At 36.0% G+C, this 14,684-nt stretch overlaps 1 pseudogene; it reads left to right on the forward strand.

Annotated features, from left to right (window-relative positions):
- Positions 1–12,831: 12,831 nt before the first annotated feature.
- LOC120607785 (uncharacterized) lies at positions 12,832–12,950 on the forward strand (annotated as a pseudogene).
- The last annotated feature ends 1,734 nt before the right edge of the window (positions 12,951–14,684 follow it).

Genomic DNA, 14,684 nt, shown 5'->3' on the forward strand with positions numbered 1-14,684 from the left:
TGCAAAGAAATGGAAAGATATTCTATGTTCTTGAATTAGAAGAATCAACATAGTTCAAATGACCTTATTACCTAAAGCATTATACAGATTTAATGCAATCCCCATCAAAATCTCATTGGCATTATTAAAGCAATAGAACAAAAAATCATCAGATTTGTGTGGAAGTACAAAACCCCAAATCGCTAAAGCCATCCTGAGAAAAAAGAACAAGGCTGGAGGCATCACTCTGTCTGACTTTAATTATACTACCTGAAAAAGAATGAAACTAGAATATTGTCTATCACCACATATCAAAATTAACTCAAAATGGATAAACGACCTGAATATACGACCTGAAACAATAAATTACTTAGAAGAAAACATAGGAACTAAACTCATGGACCTTGGATTTAAAGAGGATTTTTATGAATTTGACCTCAAAGGCAAGGGAAGTAAAAGTAAAAATAAATGAATGGGACTATATCAAACTAATAGCTTCTGCACAGTAAAAGGAACTGTCAACATGTTAAAGAGACAACCAGCTGAATGTGAAATATATTTGCAACCAATGCTTCTGATAAGGATCTAATATCCTAACATACAAAGAACTCTTACAACTCAATAACAACAACAAAAAATTCTACTTAAAAAATGGACGGAGGACCTGAACAGACACTTTTCCCAAGAAGACATACAAATGGCCAACAAAAATATGAAAGGATGCTCGACTTCACTAGCTGTTTGGGATATGCAAATCAAAACCATAATGAGATACCATCTCACACCTGTTAAAATGACTATTATCAACAGGACAAGTAATAACAAGTGTTGGGGAGGATGCAGAGAAAAAGGAACTGCTTGTGTTTTTATTTTTATTTGTCTTAATGTATCTTTTGATTTCTTTCCTGATCTATTCTTAACCCATTCACTGGTTATTAGTATGTTATTTAGCCTCCATATGTTTGTGTGCTTTTTAGTTTTTTTCTTGTAATTGATTTCTGGTTTCATACCATTGTGGTTAGAGAAGAAGCTTGATATAATTTCAATCTTCTTGAATTTGTTAAACTTGTTTTGTGGCCTAATATGTGTCATATCTTGGAGAACATTTCATGTGCACTTGAAAGGAATATGTATTCTGCTGCTTTGAGTGAAATGTTCTAAAAAATATAAACAAATTTTATCTGGTCTAATGTGTCATTTAAGGCTATTTTTCCTTGTTGATTTTCTGTTTGGATGATTTATCCGTTACTGTCACTGGGCTGTTACAGTCCTCTATTATAACTGTATTACTGTTAATTTCTCCCTTTATGGCCATCAAATACTTTATATATTTAGGTGCTCCTATCTTGAGTGTATAAATGTTTGGGTGGGGTCTCAAGGAATTACCAGGGACAAAAGACAATCAGGTTAATGTAGAGAACAGATTTGGCACCTGCCTGTGCCAGGCCACCTGGGTGGGAGAAGAGCTCAACAAAGGAGCAGTGTTTCTGTCTTCAAAGAGAGTTGCCCCAACTCTTGTTTCTCCAGCTCTTGCCTTTAAATTAGACAATTTATTTCTTCCCTGTATGTCCCTGTTACTTTTCGAACTGCTGACCTTGTACTGGAGCTTAGAGCAAGGGAGTTTGTGCATGGGCGAGTCTGTGCCTCAGTCTCTAACAACCCTCTGTCTTTCCTGGAAGCAATCCCCAATGGTTTTCACAGTTAGAATGTTAATGGGGACTCCTCTTCCCTGCACTGCTGCCCCAGGCTATGGATCCCAGTGTGGGGTGGAACCCGTTATTCCTCAGAGGGAACTTCTGCAGCTGGGGTATCCCTCCTGATTCTTAATTTTCACACCATATGGGACCTACCCTTTCTGCATCTCCATCCCTCCTACCAGTCTCAACATAGTTTCTTTTGCATATCCTTAGTTATAGGACTTCTGTTCAGCTAGACTGCAGATGGTTCTCAATAATAGTTGTTCTATAATTTAGTTATAATTTTGATGTGATCATGGATGGAGGTGAACACAGAATTTACCTACTCCACCATTTTGACCGGAAGTCTCCTCAAAGCCCTTATTATTTTTGATGTAAAAAAAACTTTACAAGTGATAGAACACTTGTATGGAATTGTTGCTGCATTTGAGCAATAATTGATACAGCCAAAAGATGGATAGCATGTCTGGCTCCCTGAGATAGATGCAATGATATTGTTTTTCCTCATTTTAAGGAGAGGGTAAAAACATCTTTGTCCCAAGTATAGTTGCATATTCTCAAGTGGAAACATGAAGTTGTTTTTGAGGTAGTATGGAAATTCAAATAGTAACAGTGTGTCTGAATGGTGAGTGAAAAAACGAGTGGACTATACTATTGGGTCTCACCGCTGAACCCTCCCCCTTCTATCCTCTGCTCTGTGATGCTGGGGCTGGGACTCTGCAAACCCTGCATTTCCAGAATACTCTATGTTAGGCTTTTCCCACTGGAGTAACTTGGCAGAGACTGGAAAGGTAGGGTAGGAAGATGGATTTGCTCCTTTCTGTTGGCTTCCTGTTTGTTTTCAGTTCTTTTGAGTGTTACCCTAATAACACTTCTTCAATCTAGGAGCTACTTCTTCTTGAAGCAGTGGCTGAACCAAGTTTGAAGTTTTTCTTACCCTTGCAGAACCAGCATTATTGAATCTCCTCTGAGTCATCAGCACCAGCTGGCTAGTGTTCCCCTCTCAGAAATCTGGGTTCCAGGTCAATGGATACTAGCACCAACCAAATAACACATCCTCCTGAGAGGTCTGTTTTAACTCTACAGGGCCTGTTACGAATTGGATTCTGTCTTCCTTCAAAAATTCATATGTTGAAGTCTAACTCTCAGTACCTCAGAATGTGACTTCATTTAGAAAGAGGGTCATAGCAGATGTAATTAAATGAGGCCATTAGTTGGGTTCAAATTCAATATAACTAGTGTCCCTATAAAGAGAAAATTTGGACACAGACGCACACACAGGGGACACCATGTGAAGATGAAGGCAGATATTGGGGTGATGCTTCTACAAACCATGAAATGCCAAAGATTAGCAGCAAACATATGAAACTAGTGAGGAGCCTGAAAAAGATTCTCCTTCACAGACTTCATAAGGAACCAACTCTGTTGACACCTTGATCTTGGATTTCCAAACTCCAGAACTGTGGGACAATAAATCTCTCTTGTTTAAGCCACCCCATCTGTGGAACTCTGTTATGGTAGCGTTATCAAACTAATACAGGACCCTTCCTCCATGTTTCTAATTTTAATAATTCCAAACTTTGCTCTTTAATACCCCAATCTTAAGGATAGTAGATGCTCCCCAAAATTATTGTCTCCATGATATGTTATTTTTCTCTTTGTCTTTTGAGTTACATAATTAACTTTATGCCAAGATAAATATTCTTTATTTCAAATCCTATCTGTTAAAACACCTTGTCTTTCCTCTGGCACTTCAGTTCAACCTTCAGAAGGGAATCCAGTGCTCTACAACAGTGGTCCTCAAACTTATTGGCACCAAGGACTGGTGCTTCTGTGAAAATCTAAGGCCTGATGATCTGAGGTGGAGCTGAGGTGGAGATGCTAGTGCTGGGAGCAGCTGCAAATACAGATGAAGCTTTGCTCACTCACCACCACTCACCTCCTGCTATGTGGCCCAGTTCCTGACAGGCCACAGACCAGTACTAGTCAATGGCCCAGGGGTTGGGGACCCCTGCTCTACAAGGCCATCTGAATTTTTAGGGTAAGGTTGTGATACAGTCAGTTGACCCAATGCCCCTGGGCCCATTCCTGCACCACCTTTGCTCTTTGGTGGGTCCCCTGGTTGAATGTTGTACTGTATGGAGTTCCATCCCTGTGGATCAGGCATTCTGCAAATAGCACCTGGATTGTGCTGCTGGCTGAGGCTCTGACGGAAAGGCAAGCTATACCTTAAAAAGATGTCTATCCTTGTTAGGACAAACTGCTGACTCTTCCAGGACGACAGGGCCAATGCAGTAGACTTGCAACCGAGGGATTGATTGGTCTCCTTGAAAAAGAGTGTCATAGGTCTCTGTTGCTGGCAGGTTGGATATTCAGAGGAAGCTATAGCTAGACTGGCCTCATTAACTAAGAATGTAAGCACTTGAGCCATTGTACTAGCTTTAAGATCATTGATGAAGGCTGGTCAACCAGAATTAGCTGAGTTGTTTGCCTACTTCTGTATGTACAATTTGTGGTGGACATCAACATGTAATATAAAATCTTAATTCTTTGTGTCCTCTCCCCAGCAGTATAACTCTGCTTCAGATCTGCTTATCTTTGGTCTTGCCTTTCTTCTCTTCCCAAGCCCCTGAGCAGTCAGTGACGCCATTTGTCACGGCCCAGAAAACTGTATATTCCTACTGGAGGTCACGTCTCCTTTTACATAAAGTGAATGACCATGTGCACCACCCACGACTCTGCACATCAAGAAACTTTTCTCTTTCCACAATCTTTAGGGAAACCCCTGATGTGACTGCAGTGCAGCCACCAGCTATTTTCAGCTTATTCCTACATACTAAGTTGAACATGCATAACGAACCTCAGATTTTTTCCTGCCCCTTTTCCTGGTCATAGAGAATCCCCACTGGCCATAGGTGTAAGCCGAGGGAGGGGTGTAGACAACTGTAGTTGATGACATGCAGGTCTGGGCTACTTGCTTGTGCAGCATGCTGTGCCCTTTGGTCTTGCTTAGGCTCCCTCTCAGATGTACAATATCCATCCGATGATAAACTACTATTGGACCAATTCAACATTATGACTTGGTGAGTCTGATAAACCCAGCTCATAATACACTGTTGCCCCATGGTCAAGAATTCCAGAAACAAGCTTTTTCTCAAAAAGTGTGCAATTATGCTCTGCATATGAAATTGGCATGTACCTGCTTCAGGACTCCAGAGTGACATTCTGACTCCTCCATTGTGGTCTGTCATACTATATGGCCCCAATGACAAGACCGAATGTAGTATGGCCCACTACAAAGCTCTTTCCTTCTCTGACCTTCACTTAAAGTTGGCAGCCTTCTGTATCATCTGATATATGGGCCAGGGCCTATTCTAGGTGTACAATGTGGCCTGCAGAACACAAAGAGGCCGACTAGGCAAGGTGCTTCTTTCTTTATGATAAGAATGCAAGATACAGCAGCTAATCTGTTTCTTTGGAGGGGATAGGTGGGCACCCTCTTGACCACTGAACCCCTAAAAACTTTACTCAAATGGCAGCCCCTTGAATTTTTGTATGGTTTATTCCCCACCTTTTGAAGCATATATATCTTGCCAAGGCCTCCAACATACTAGCCACCATTGCTTGACCTGTTCAATCAATATGATGTCATCAATTTAATGAATTAATGTAATGTTTTGCAGATGTTCCGTGGTCCAAATTTCCTTGGACTGATACAGAGGGCAGGAAAGCTAACATAGTCCTGGGACAAACTTACAAATGTTGTTGTTGTCTATTTCACATGAATACAAACTGTCTCTGATCCATTTTTTCTGATGAAAATAGAAAAGAACACAATCACCAAATCAATAGACTCTGCTCTAGCAACATTACCACATCCAACCTCCAGTACAGTATTTGCAAATGGAGCTACTACTTGGTTGAGCTTGGGTAGTCCGCACAGATGCGGAAAAGATAGGAAACTTGTACAAGTTTATATAGAAAATTGCAACGGCCAGAAATGGACACAGAATCCTCTAAAACATTGTTCTTTCCAGTATGTGAAAATCTGCAAGATTAGCAATTATTTGGTAAGAAAAGCATGCATAGATGCTTGTAGATATCTTAACACCGCTCCTCTTTTCCAATCTGGTTTCGGGCCTTTCTTTACATGTTATCGGGTGATTTCTCCATCAGGACTGACTTACTACTCTGACAGTTACTGGCCAGTTTTCTCTTTGCCTTTTTAACAGGAACACCTGCTATGTGTATGTCCAGTCACAAAGTTACCTTGATAAAAACTATATGACAATACCACAAAGTCAAAGGACAATATGGTTACATAGAGCATGCTTTATTGAAAACTGTGTTTTTAACATTTAAAAGAATATCTATTCCTAAATCTTACCTTCTCAACACCAGTTACTTGATCCAACACTATTTTGGGGGGATAGCTCTAATCTAATAAAGTTAGGATACTGAGTTCTCATTTAATATTAATTACAATTTTCAAAAAGGAGAAAGGAGACAAACTTAGATCAGGTGACTTCTGGGGTCAAGTTAGCACCAACCTTGAGGCCGTTTGGAGTCAGGGAGCCTCCACATGTGTAGAAAAAGGTCCATCACTTTTATCTGACAGCAGCCTTGATTAAACAGAGGCCAGGAGAGAGCCGCCTTCAATTCTCATCCTCCTTTTTCCTATCATGTTTCCCAGACTACTTCCTGTCACCTAAATACCTACTTATTTCCTTCTGCCAAGGAGAAAATTATTGGGTGTCAGCGTATTCAATAGATGGTTATTCAGTTGCACTTGAAAATGTTCATTTACTGTAATAGGCTCATTATTCTAGGAATGTAATTGGAACCCAGACTGTTATGACCTCAGGAAACAGAATGTAACAAAGCTATGCAGAAATATTAACTTTGCTCCACAGCAGGGCAGATTTTTCCTTGGGGAAAGTGGAAGAATCCATCACTATACCTTTTTATTCTCTCACAAACTCACTGATGGTTGGTATCTTTGGGAATTTTAGAGGACGTCTAATCAAAAATCCTTAATTGACCATGGGGAAACCGAAGCCTATCAACTTAAAAAAAATACAATATTTGCTGTCCTAGAAAACCGCTAAAATTTGAAGTAGCCAAGAGCTAGGTAAGAAAGACTGTATATTTAGGTTTATATAGCATTATGCAACATAGAAGCTGGATGGACTTATCTTACAATCAGATGTTATAAGCACTGAAAGCATTTAAAAAGGTGAAGAAAAATTAAAAGGAAGAGATGAAAATCAAAGCCCATATTAATGGCCTATGTAAAATGAGGAGATTAGACAAGATGACAAGCTCTGACATTCTATTTCATGATGTCTATTGTTCTTTTAAAAAATAATGATATGGAGCTTAATATACATATAATGAACTGTACACCATCCAAATAGCCAATGCAAGGATATGGTTTGATATTAATGAAACTGGAAACTGTTCAACAAATGGGCTTAAAATAATTAGAAATGTTATCCCCTTCAGCATGAGCAATGCTTAGACTAATCTGAGACTTCATTTTAAGCCTCAGAATAGCTGTATTCCAGAGACCTCATTTGAGTTTGGTTTCCCTTTTTGGAGTAAAGTTTTATGACTTCATGTGACTTTCTAAGAAGGGCATTATTATATGCACACATACACACATACATGAGCCATGTTTGAAATTTCTAATTTCAGCCTCTGAACAAAGAAACTATTTTGTAGTATAATAAGACAAATTTACTAGTATTAAAATGGCAAGCTTATTGTAAGTTTTACAACATTAAAAATGCAATGAGATTTTTTTTAAAACCCAAAATAATTTATACTGCCTAACATTTCTTGGTTGTGTTGAGAGCCAACATCAACAGTCCAATAGAAAAAAATGGGCAAAGGATAGAAACAGACAATCCACAAAAATGGAAAAATATTTGTCTCTTTCTCATATGAAAAGATGATCACTGCACTTAATGTAAGAGAAATGCAAATTAAAACTCTACTGAGATGTCATTTTCCATCAATCACATTGGCAAAAATCCAAAAGTTGTTAATACTTTCCATTGGCGTGAGGCTGTGGGGAAACAGGTCTTCTCATGCGTTGCTAGTGGGAGTGTTATAGCTCCACTGATGGTCTATTTGGCAATAGCTATCAAAATTGTAATCATTATTATCCTTTAACTTATTAATTCTATTCTGTAACTTTATTCTATAGATATACTTGCACACATGCGAAATGACATATACACAAGATTTTCCACTGCAGCATTGTTCGTAATAACAAAAGATTGGAAACACCCCAAACTTCTATTAGTAGGGATTACTTAAGTAAAGTATAGAGCATGCAGTTAGTTGAAAAAAAAAATGAAGAGACATCCTATATACTGATAATGGAAAAATATTTAGCTATATAATTTTGTGAAGAAAGCAAGGTAGTAAAAATGAACATATAGTATGTCCCTTTTGTGTGGCAATAAAAGATGAGATTATATATATATGTCTGCTAGTATTTAAATTTAACATCTCTGGAAGATGAGATTATATATATATGTCTGCTAGTATTTAAATTTAACATGCACAAGAAGCAAACAAAAGTTTTATGGAAATGAGACAGATAGCACATAGAGGTAAGAGAAAGACTTTTTACTGCACATCATTTCTTTTTTGTTTCCAACTTTATTGAGATATAATTAACATATAACATTGTGTACGATTAAGGTGTACAATATAATAATTTAAAATATGTATATATTGTGAAATGATGACCACAATAAGGTTAGTTAACACATCCATTACATCACATAGTAACAATTTTTTTGTTTTGTGTGTGATGAGAAAGTTTAAAATCTACTCTCAGCAACTTTCAAATATACAGTATAGTATTGTTAACTATAGCCATGAAGCTATACATTGCATCATCCCCCAAACTTATTTATCTTACAACTGGAAATTTATACCGTTTGACCACCTTTATGCATTTTCTTTACCCCGACCTCTGGCAACCACAAATTTATTTTCTGTTTCTATGTTTTTGGTTTTTTTGTTTTTTTGTTTTTTAAGATTCCTCATATAGGTGAGATGATACAGTATTTAGCTTTCTCTGTTTGGGAATAATGCATCCATGTGGTCATAAGCAGCATGATTTTCTTCTTTTTTATTGCAGAAAAAAAAATATATCCCACATTTCTTTATCCTTTCATCCATCAGTTGATACATGTCATTTCTATGTCTTGATTATTGTAAATAATGTTGAAACATGGAGACAGAGATCTCTTCAAAATGGTGTTTTCACTTCCTTCAGAAATATATCCATAGTGAAATCATATGGTAATTATAGTTTTAATTTTTTAGGAAACTCCATACTGTTTTCCACAGTGGCTACACCAGTTTACATTCTAATAGGTGTAAGGTGATATCTCATTGTGGTTTTGATTTGACTTTCTCTGATGATTTGTGATATTGAGCACCTTTTCATGCACCACTTAGCTATTTAAACATCTTCTGAGGAAAAATGTCTATTAAGTAATTCATGTTTTAATTGTATTACTTGTTTTATTGCTATTGTATTATTTTATGAGTTCCTTATATATATGTGATTTGCAAATATTTTCTCTCATTCCATAGGTTGCCTTTTTGTTTTATTGACCATTTCTTTTGTTGTGCAAAAGTTTTTTGGTCTGATATGGCCCCACTTGTTTATTTTTGCTTTTGTTGTTATAACTTTTCATTTTTTTTCTGTTTTATTTTGAAAACCATGTGAATTTGTTACTAACCAAAATGATTAAATAATTTTAAAAGTAGGGACATTACAGAATCACTTTGTCAAAAAATCAAAATTCATTCATTAATTTACAGTATTCTGTTTACTGCTGATTCCTCCAAACCTACAAATGTACCTAGCACATATTAGGAGCTCAATAAATATGTGTTGAAATGATTAATTAATTCATGAAGGAAATAACCTTTCAAGGTCACAGCAGAATATGAGTGGTTCAGAATCCAAATCATCTGATTCCAGAACTTGCACTTTTATTCTCTTTGTTCTTCTGCTTCCCAACTGCAGGAAGCTGCTAAGTAGTGGGTTAGGCCATTTCTGCCAGTTGACAAAAGCCATTACCAATATTATTTAGACAAAAATATTTAACAAATTTTGGAATCATCTATCCTTACTTATTCAGGTTAGATTTTGACAGCTATCAAAAGAGAGAGTTTCAATGTCTTGTACCAATTCTGATGTGATGTACTTTTTCTTTGTCCCCATATATAAGTTCAGTCTTGCAACCCCAACAGAAAAAGAAGTAATGGAGTCTGATCTTTCCATGGGTGATCTCTACTGGCAAATATTAATTTAGTGATCTGTTCTAGAATGTTGCCAGGAATCGATTTCAAGCTTACAGGTTTGTAATTTCCAAAATTCAGCCAGTATACTTAAACAAGTAAACAAATAATACCTTTGCCCACTCCCTTCTTCTGGAAACATTGCTATGACTCTCTATGAGTTAACATGAAATTAATTTTCAAGTTTTAAAAAATTTAATTTGGATCTTTACCCATTTCTAATATCTTGCTAAAAATTTCTGAAATAAAAATTTCAAATGTAATATCTCACAATAAAATACTAAAACATATAATCCTCAATTACTCAAAGTTTAAAAAAAAATAGACTATATTCCTTATAGGTGCATTTGTAACCAAGTAATCATAAACTCCAAGATATTAATTTTGCTCAAACTCCATGATGACATGGCCTGATCTGGGGCAATCCAGAACTATTTTGTGCTCTTGATCTAATATTTACATTCTTTGATGAGTCCTCACATCTTCTAGAAAACAAGAAGTTAAAAATAAAAATAAAACCAGCTCGTGGCACCAGGCCCTTCCTGGTCACTATTTGCACTGTGTAGCTCAGTGTTCTAAAACCTTGTGATGATACATGCCTGCCATAAAACAAGAAAATTCAACCACCATATTTCAAGCCAAAGACATGTTAATCTAGGTTATATTAACAGTTATGACACATCGCTCTTTATTTCCAAATTTCCCCCATTTGTGCTTTCAAAGTGTAGCCTTGTGCCTCTGCATAATATGTCAGGGCCAAGAAGTTGCTGTAAGTTCATCTGATCTGGAGAGACAGGATGACCTGGCAGACTTGGATTTTCAGAATGTATTTGAAAAAAAAAAATGTATGTATAGAAATGAATGGTACGTGGTGAAAGCTAAAAAAAATAAATAAGTGAAAGACTCAGAATGGTGAAAAGTTGAATGTGTGAAATGTCAGGGTTATAAAAAGTATGCCCAGACACAGAGAGGCAGCCAAAATGCAGATACAAAGAAGCAGGTCCCATATGAAAGAACAGAACAGAATTCCAAGAAAAATGGAGTCAAACAATCTACCAGATGAAGAATTCAAACACTGATTATAAGGATACTCAGTGAACTTAGGGGAAGTGTAAATGAACTCAGTGAGAATTTTAATGAAGAGATAAAAAACATAAAAATGGAAGTGGAAATCATAAAAGGTAACCAGTCAGAAATGAAAAATACATTATCTGAGATGAAGAGTATATTAGAGGGAATCAACAGAGTGGACAAAGAAGAGAATTGAAGCACTGATATAGAGGATGGGGAAGCCAAGGACACTCAATCAGAATGGCAAGAAAAAGAAGTCAAGACTGTAATAATAATTTAAGGAGCCTATGAGACACTATTAAATGTGAAAATATCCATGTCATAGGGGTACCTGAAAGAAAACAAGATGATGAAAAGCTATCTGAAGAAATAATGATGGATAACTTTTCTCACCTGGTGAAGAAATAGACACACAACCTCAGGAAGCTCAGAGAGTCCCAATAAAGAATAACCTAAAGAGGCTCACAGCAAGACACATAATAATTAAAATGCCAAAGCTTAAAGACAAAAAGAAAATCTTAAAAAGAACAAAAGCAGTTAGTTACCTACAAAGGAACACCCATAAAACTGGCAGCTGATTTATCAAAAGAAACTATGCACGACAGAAGGGCTTGGCACAAGTATTGGATGTGATGAAAACCCAGAATCTATGACCAAGAAAACTTTATCCAGCAAAGCTACTATTTAGAGTCTAAGGACAGAAAAAGAGCTTCTCAGACAAAAATAAGCTAAAGGCATTTATCAACACCAAGCCAGTATTACAGGAAATGTTGGAGAGACTCCCTTAAGAAAAAAAAAAGTATCAAAGACAGTAATAAATAATGGTAATAACTACATATTTATCAACAGTACCTCAAATGGAAAAGAATTAAATGCTTCAACCAAAAGATAGAGTGGCTGAATGGATAAGAAAACAAGACCCCTACATATGCTGCTTACAAGAGACTCACTTCAGTTTAAAAGACACACACAGACTAAAAGGAAAGGAATGGAAAAAGATATTGCCTTGATGGACCTAAAGGGTATTGTGCTAAATGAAGTAAGTCAGATAGAGAAAGACAAATACCACATGATTTCACGTACATGTGGAATATAAAAAAAGAAGAAGAAAACAAAATAAACAACAACGGCAAAAACAAAACAGAAATAAACTCAAGATACGGAGAATGTTTTGAGGGCTATTAGATGGGAGGGAGATTGCGGGAATGGGGAAAAAAGGCAAAGGGATGAAGAAGTACAAATGGATAGATACAAAATAATGTTGGAGATATAACTTTTAGCATAAGAAAAATAGACAACAATGTTGTAAAAATGTGTAAGGGGGAGGGAGTACTTGATTTAATAGGGTGACCACTTTGTGAGTTACATAGATCCCTAATCACTTTGCTATACAACTAAAACTAATACATTATTCTATACTAATTATAAATTTAAAACTCATCAAATGGTATAATTTAAATACAAGCAACTAATTATCTATTAGACTTCAATAAAGCTGGGGAAATTTTAAAAGTACACAGAGGAAAATAGTATCATTAGATACTTATATTATTAAAAAGAAAATATTGAATATGAGCATATTAAGAATAGAATTTAAGAACTTGGAAAAAAACAACACAATGATGTTAAGGAAAGCAAAAAGAAGAAATTACTACAAATAAAAGCAGAAATGAATAAATTAAAAAACAGTAATATCAATAAATATATCCAAATGTTGGTTTTCGTCAAACTCATATCAAAAAATACTGGAATCTACAGCCATGCTATCTTGAACAAGGCCGATCTCGTCTGATCTCAGAAGCTAAGCAGAGTCAGGCCTGGTTAGTGCTTGGATGGGTGACCACCTAGGAAGACCAGGTGCTGTAGGCATAAAAAAAAATACTGGAAAGAGAGGAGAGAAATACAAATGTAAAAATTAAAAGTGATAATGCAAATATAGAGTAATTTTTTAATTATATAAGAGTAATTTTAAAACTTCATACAAATAAATACATATTCTCATAATAGAGCCAAAAATAGAAAAATTCATTCAGATTATTTAATAAAGAAGAAATAAAATTACTAAAGATTTGCTCCCTGAAATGTACCAGATCTGAGTAGCTTCACAAATATTTATCAAACCTAAAGGAATACATAACTCCACTGTTATTTAATCTGTTTCAGAGTGTTTATATTCTCTTTATATAAGCAGCATAACATTAATAACAAAACTTTCCAAACATTATCACATAAAAGAGAACTACAAGCCAATTTTACTTATGAATACCAAGGGAGAAAACATACACAAAGTTACACAAACAGGAAAATGGCCCTAATGGACCAGTGTGCATCGGGGACACTGAGAGAGACAGTCCCTTATTGTCTATCACACTCTAAAACACTATCATACTAGGGGACCTAAATACCTCACTGTCAGATATGGACAAATCATCCAAACAGAAAAACAATAAGGAAAAAACATCCTTAAATGACACATTAGAACTACTAGATATAATTGACATTCACAGAGCCTTTCATCCCAAAACAACTGCTTGTATATTCTTCTCTAGTGCACATGGAATGTTCTCGGGATTGACCACTTACTGGGATGCAGAGATAGCCTCAACAAATATAAGAGGGTTGAAATCATACCAACCGTATTCTCTGATCACAATGCTTTGAAGCTGGAGATCAATTTCAAAAAGAAAATGAAAAGAACCACAATTACTCAGAGATTAAACAAATTGCTACTAAAGAATGACTGGGTCAGAGAAGAAATTAAAAAAAGAGATAAAGTGATCCATAGAAATGAATGATAATTATATTACAACATATTAAAACTTTTGGGACATGGCAAAAGTAGTCATAAGAGGAAAGTTCATATCATTATAGGCCTATCTCAAAAAAAAAAAAAAAAAAAAAGAAAGAGCCCAAATAAACAACCTAATGCTTCATCTTAAAAAACTAAAAAAGGAAGAACAAATGAAGCCTAAAATCAGCAGAGGGAAAGAAATAATCAAACTTAGCGCAGAAATAAATAAAATTGAAAACAAAAAAATACAACAGAAAAAATAAATGCAACAAAGAGTTGGTTTTTTGAGAATTAAAAAAATTGACAAATCCCTGGCTAGACATACTAAAGAAAAAAGAGAAAGGACATAAATAAACAAAATCAGAGATGGAACGGAGAAATTATGACACACATCATAGAAATACAAAGGATCGTACAAGAATACTATGAAAAAGTATATAACAGCAAATTTAATAACCTAGAAGAAATGGACAAGTACTTAGAAAGATACAACCTTCCTAGACTGAATCAAGAAGAACTGAAAATTGAAATAGACTGATCAGCAGTATGGAAATTGAAACAATCATCAAAAACCTACCAAAGGGCTTGTGGGATTAAACATGGTGACGTGAGAGACCTCTCCCCTTGAAACAACAATAAGCTGAATACCTAAAACTCAACAAAAAACACCAAAACTGCACACTAGCACTTCTGAGCATGGGATCTGCACATAAGAGCTACCACAGGTTAGTACACTGGGTGTCGGGCAGTGTACTGGGAGGAACAAAGAAGCTGTCTCTCGCAGCCAGAGCTCTCTGTAGGAGGAGAGGGAG

Source organism: Pteropus medius, unplaced genomic scaffold (genome assembly GCF_902729225.1).
Source record: "Pteropus medius unplaced genomic scaffold, Ma_sr-lr_union100, whole genome shotgun sequence".
In the NCBI taxonomy this organism is placed as follows: domain Eukaryota; kingdom Metazoa; phylum Chordata; class Mammalia; order Chiroptera; family Pteropodidae; genus Pteropus; species Pteropus medius.